The sequence below is a fragment of the Triticum aestivum genome, chromosome 1B (genome assembly GCF_018294505.1).
Source record: "Triticum aestivum cultivar Chinese Spring chromosome 1B, IWGSC CS RefSeq v2.1, whole genome shotgun sequence".
Lineage (NCBI taxonomy): Eukaryota > Viridiplantae > Streptophyta > Magnoliopsida > Poales > Poaceae > Triticum > Triticum aestivum.
In genome coordinates this window covers 520949767-520955991 of record NC_057795.1, presented here as the reverse complement: position 1 = coordinate 520955991, position 6225 = coordinate 520949767, and the positions used below count along the sequence as shown (strand labels likewise).

General features: G+C 40.5%; 1 long non-coding RNA gene across 3 annotated transcripts; it reads right to left on the bottom strand.

The window, feature by feature from the left end:
- Window positions 1-1385: 1385 nt before the first annotated feature.
- On the bottom strand, window positions 1386-5949 carry LOC123136174 (uncharacterized). 3 transcript variants are annotated; one of them, XR_006466641.1, is made up of 4 exons: window positions 5869-5949; window positions 5428-5593; window positions 4432-5208; window positions 1386-3716 (listed from the first exon to the last, which is right to left on the bottom strand). It is a non-coding gene; the product is annotated as an uncharacterized lncRNA (long non-coding RNA). The 3 variants fall into 3 exon arrangements; XR_006466646.1 differs by lacking the exon at window positions 5869-5949 and having other exon boundaries at window positions 4432-5074; window positions 5428-5862; XR_006466631.1 differs by lacking the exon at window positions 5869-5949 and having other exon boundaries at window positions 1387-3716; window positions 5428-5862.
- Window positions 5950-6225: the final 276 nt, after the last annotated feature.

Sequence of the window (6225 nt, the reverse complement as noted above, 5' to 3'; positions counted from 1 at the left end):
AGGGAAACTTTGCAGGATATGAATATGTTTAGTTTGAAAATATGGCCACTATGATGAGAGAGCAAAGTTGGCATGGTTGTATTTTTTAGCAATGGGTTTGGAAAAAGAAAATATTTGTGTGATATGAACAGGCCTAGTTTGAAAACATGGCTATCATGATGAGAAACCTGACCCTGCATCTTTTTCCTGCAAAAAAGGAAAAAATATAAGAAACCTAAGAAAAAAACATGTCTTTGTTGAGCATATATGGAGATATAGGGATCAGGAGGTATTAGGATAGCCCATATGTTATTTAGCCTAGCCCACGTAGAGCGATGTCTGTGGCCCGTGAGGAGCTAAATATGAAGCGGCAGGGGGCGGATCCAGCAGAGACTGTCTATCCCCTTCCTTTCTTTCTCGGTTCAAGCGGCAGGGGGCGGATCCAGCGGAGACTATTAATCCCCTTCTTTTCTTTCTCGGTTCCTCATCTGGGTAACAGAGGCGTTTCCTCAGCCGCTGACCGGTGCGATTTCTTACCTCTTTTGATTTCGGATTTGTCTACATGCATGGATTTACTTTCCATCCAGCAGAGACCCGCTAAAATCATGTTGTCGATAAAAAAAGTTAACATTTTGCAAGGACAAATGACACACAGATCTGTTGAATCCATTTGCGCGTTGAAAACGAAATTCATGTTTTAGTTGGTTCAGTTGTGGGCAAGGACATATGATGACCAAATTTACCCCCTTTAATAAAAAAAGGAATGAGGACTATTGTCTATAATGAGATGTACACATATTTTAATTTATCTCTGAGCCAAATGGCGCGGGGTCCATTTTGATACCACGGGCTCGTTAAAAATATTTGCATTTTTTCAATATCTTTATGTTTGAGCAAGCGCAAAGACCATGTCAAGCCCAAAGTGTTTTGAAAATATTTGACTTTGCTAGTAGAAGTAGCTTTGAGCAACCAAGGTAGCATGCATAGAGCCAAATGGCGCAAGGTATATGACATACAACTTTACCACGAAGATGTGCTGTGATATCTTCCTTTACTTAATTATGTTCAAACACATTTGGCGCAAGGTATATGACATACAACTTTACCACGAAGATGTGCCGTGATATCTTCCTTTACTTAATTATGTTCAAACACATTTGGAGTTCAAACCCATAATTGGTGTCACATCCCTGAATTAAAACCCAAAACACCTACCTTGTGCAACATGGCCTTTTACAATGTGAAAAATTATTACCACTAACAGAGTCCAGATATTACATGTCACATAAGACTTTAGCTTGAGAAACTGTCATATGATAGGTATATAAATTTCCTACGTTTAATCACATTAGCAAACAATAACCTTTCCAAAGGGGAAACTCCCTTATGCAGTGTTGTCCTTTCATGTGTTTACAAAAAGGAACCTTTACTTTATTGGCAAATAAACGATTTGATGGGAACCAAATATTTGGTAGTAGCTTGTCCCACATCTCAATCTCCTATAAAATGAGCGCAAGCGGCCAAAATACAATTGTTTCGATACAACAACGGTAAGAGAAATGAGTAATCTTCAAAGAAACAGAACATTTAAATTAGTATAGTAGCTTTTTTAACCATGCAGGTGAATTGCATGTAAACTTTATAGAAGGAAGGCCAACGCTAAGGAACAACATGTTGCTAGACTCATCCTGCTCTCGCTTCTGGTCATCAATCTGGGGAATCAACTCCTGACCAGCGCCTTGAGCAACAACTACGACAGCATGCCCCTTCCCTTCAACATGGAAATCGATCTCAGGATTCAAACATCAGTCAACATCTCAGGTTGCTCAGGGTGGCATGAAGAGTAATGCGGCCCGTGCTCCTTCCCATAAGTTTGACAAGACCAATGCCATCCACAATATTCACAACCCCACATGTGTCACATCGATTGCCTACTGAGCATTCTCCACTGCAGTTTGAAACCCAAAAGCCTTGTCTATGATGTTGATGTCGTTGTCCAAGTTTTTTGAGATCCCTGTAATGGATATCATCAAACCACACTGTTTAAAATCTTTGAATATCGCCACTGCTCCTCTCATTGTTCCATCCCTGCCAATCATATAAACCTGTGATTGCCAATAAAAGGAATATTCAGATAGGATAGTAAGATCAAGGCCTAAAGAACATGAAGAATTGGCATGTGAACCAACACATTTAACATTGTACTTAATTTTTTTTGACAATAAAAATGGAGCTGGGACCATACACATCAGAAGCTAGCCCTAACTTGGTTTGTGAAAAAGGCAAAACCAGTTTCTTATGTGCCTAACACACCAGCAAATAAAGCGCAGCCTCCTCTACATGCCAATAGTTCCAAGAAAAAAAATTAAATGCAGACACGTATAGCATGCACAATTGCAAATACACAATCCCAACTCTTCTTCTTCTCTTCATCCTTGGATCTATACATGTCATGTTTGAAAACCAGTATAGTGGCAAATTTAAATGCGAGTGACAGAGAAAGCAACAGGAAAATAGAGGAGCACCTCCACAAGGTTCCTATAGTCCAGGAATGCAGAAAGCAGCAAAAAGCATGGCCCATCAAAGGTCTACAGCAAGTAAACTTCAGCAGCTTTGCCTATTTAGCTAAACATTTTTTATTTTTACTTTTTCTTTATGCTCAATTTCGTAAAAGAACGACAATTAATTTAAAAATCCAGTCACCAACATATAAAGTACACTTACAAAAAAGAGCTCTCAATTTTGTAAAAGAACAACAATTAATTTAAAAGATCAGTCATGAATAGCAAGCCGGAAAGGAACCAGAATGTTCTTTGTTTACTCAGAGTTATTTTTTGGCACAACACTGTCAAATTCTGATGATAACAGCCTTGGGTCATTCTAAGTTTGGTTCTGAATTATAACATCTTTTGCCCCTTTATTTTTAAATACTTTGTAAGAAATACTTGGATATATAGTCCACCAAAAAGCAGGTGAACTCAAGCAAGCATGCAATCTGCTTCATTGTTCCAATTACACTCAACCAATACGTGATGTATTTTTGACTCATAGCTTGAATGCACGGATTAATTCGGATCTTGGTGGTGTTTGTTTTGTATAAACAAACATAAATGAAGCCACCTGTCATCACTTTATGAACATCAACAACTAAAGCATAAAAATAAACAATTCATGCAGGATTCATCAACGTCCTCCCCTGCTGGACTGCTAGTGAAATATTTGTTTTATCTGTGATGTATTAAAGAGAAGAATTCAGTGTGCAGAATATATGTTTATATACACCCAGTCTAGAATCTGAGAATACAATTTGCAGCCATAAATGCAGAAGTGGAAAGAGACATACGTATATGATTTGGTACATTCTTGACAAACTTTTCATGTGTGCCATCTTGACCAAAAACATAGGAAATCATGCTCCTCAAAATGACAACTTTCGAAGTCCTAAAGCTCGCTAAGTTGATTAATAAGCATAGAGCCAGAGTCAAGGCACACAGAACATGAAGCATGTCATTGTTAATTCCTACACCAAAAGTATACTGCTGCCATGTACTGCGTCGTCTAGTTACTATAAGATTAACAGAGTGAAGAAAATCATTGTAGCATGAATAACACGAACCAAACAATACTAAGCAAGGGATAATTAAGGTCTAAATGCAGGCACATACCTTTGCTTATAGAAGTGTCTCTTACAACACTATTTCACAGTTTAATGATAGATTTAAGCTTCCAAGCATGCACTTAAGAACCAGTCATGGCACCAATGAGCATTGATATATTAGCAAATATATTCCTTAAATTCAGAGGTGATAAAAAGAGGACACGCATTCAGTTACCATTTCTATGATAAGGAGGCTAACTGAACAATATTTGCTCGCTGCGATAAGAATGATATTAGTTAAACACAAAGCAATGTCAGGTTACTGGATTAGTTGAAGGAACACTTTAGGAAGCAAAAAGAGCAGTAGTAGGCATGTACTTGACTCCTCTCTGTTTTTAGCTAGGCATAATTATCCCAAAGAAAAAAGCATGAAATACTGACATACAACGTTGATAGCTAGGCCAGTGAAATATATACATATGAAACCGAAACAAAGGCTAAACGAATCAACCATTACTTCTGTTGCCACAAAAAATTTCTGACAAAAAATCATCTAAGCATATTGAGAAAGGAACTCGATGAATTCATCAGAAAATGCAAATGCAAATTATTAATGATGCCATAAATATATAATTAGTGCAAACTCAGGAGTGAGTTCACTCTTTTTTTACCAAACTATTATGTGATAAGGTGAATGATATAATGCATAAAAAAATAATCAATGTAAGAAAGCAAACTGATGTGCGGGGACGCTCTAACTCTTAATCATGATTGTACTTGTAGGATGAATGTGCCTTCATAAGTCAAACAAAATCAGTGTTCCAGAGGAAGCAATAGGCAAAGAGAGAGGCGACCTAATTGGCTAGTGAGGCCATGCCATGTTGCGGCTCCCCACGGTACACCTTCCTGTTGAGTCGCACTCCTTTCATGTTCCAATAACCAAGCATATCATCATTTGTGGTTCATATACCCCTGAAAATCATAATGAATCAGTTAATGTCATACACATACGTTGGCCGTCCGATCTGCCTTCTAGCGCGCCTGAGCCATTGGATTTTCACAGCAGTCAAATTCAATTTTGACATCACAGTCATTTTACTGCCCAATGACAAGTGGGCTCATCTCACGCTTGCATTGGCTGGGTCTGCAGCGGGTCATCTTAGGTTGGGTGAACCTTTCATCACGCGACGCGCGTCCCGTGGCTTGCCTGAAGCTGAAGGGAGGAGCCCATTGGACAGAACTGCACCAACCCTAGACCTGATCCACAGCCACGCACTCCTCCCTCCTCCTCCCTCTCAACAGCACTAATATGGGCCAACATGCCATGCATATTTAGAAACCATGACATATATATCAACCGCACTAATATGGCAAACAATTAGCTAACCCTGGCATATTTACCTTTCGCCCGTGGTTGTGATCTTGCGCATTAATCTCCAATACTGAATCGTCCACGATCTTAATGGATCCTTTAAAGGGGCCATGATAGGATTCATACTTGAACATATGGGCCAACAAATGGGAGGAGGGGTGTTAACTTGAGCAGTAAAGGAAAGAATATAATGGCAGAATTAAATTTGTCAAATTCCGATGCAGTAGAACATCCCACTGGATGTTTTTTGTCATTGCACCTAATAACAAAAAAGTAGGAACCCAATTGCGCAAAATTAGGTGTTAAGTAATTTTTCTATGCTCGAAATACAGTGCAACATGGTCTGATGCAATTTTGATACAAAGTAGTACAAAACTAACTACTTCAAAACTATGAGTTCAACACCTAAACTTTGAGTTTCAGTTGCAGAAGTTCTCATAGCAAAAAATATGCAAATCTTATAGCCTTATTTCCTTACCATGTACTTAGCATCAATAAAAGGACTATTGACAGCCACAACTTCAATAACACCTCTACTGGAGCATTGATACCTCTTCTCAAATCCTCAATGATTGAATGATCATTAATTTCTTCAATCCTCATAACCGAATATTTCTTGTGTCTGTATGTCACTTGACTCACTCCTTGGCCAGCACAGTAGCAACATCAGCAGGTCAACCGCAACAAGCAACAAAGTCAGTATACAACAAAGCATAGCTTTGTAGCTTCATAGAAGATACAAGCATTATACAAATATTACAGCAAAGCCAACATCAGGCCATCAGCAGCCCAACACCCAGACAAAGCACCGGCAACAAGCAAGCACACACGCAGCACAGCAACAGCAAGCACGCACACATCACACATGTAATAAGCAGGTCAAGAAGACCAGGAAGAGCAGTGATTCAGAGGAAGTTACCTCGCCGAAGACGGGATTCCTGGCGGCAGTGGTGGAGTTGACTCGGGGCGGCGATGGAGGTCACTCGAGGCGGCGCCCAAGGCGGCGCCCAAGGCGGCGCCCAAGGCGACTCCAGGCGGTAGCGGTGGCGTGGCCATGCAAGCACCCTCGTTCCAATCCGCTGCCCTGCTCTTGTCAATGGGGGGTCGCATCAGGTGCAGAGGCAGCGGCTGTGCTCACGGTGCAGTAGAGGCAAGCCGATCTGCCTCCTTGGCTAGCATCCGCGCCTCTCCTCCTTCTTCGGCTGGTGACGCGCAGCTGATCTCCTCCTTCCGTGGCTTCCTCATGACCTGGGGTGGATAAGGACCTCGGGGAGGC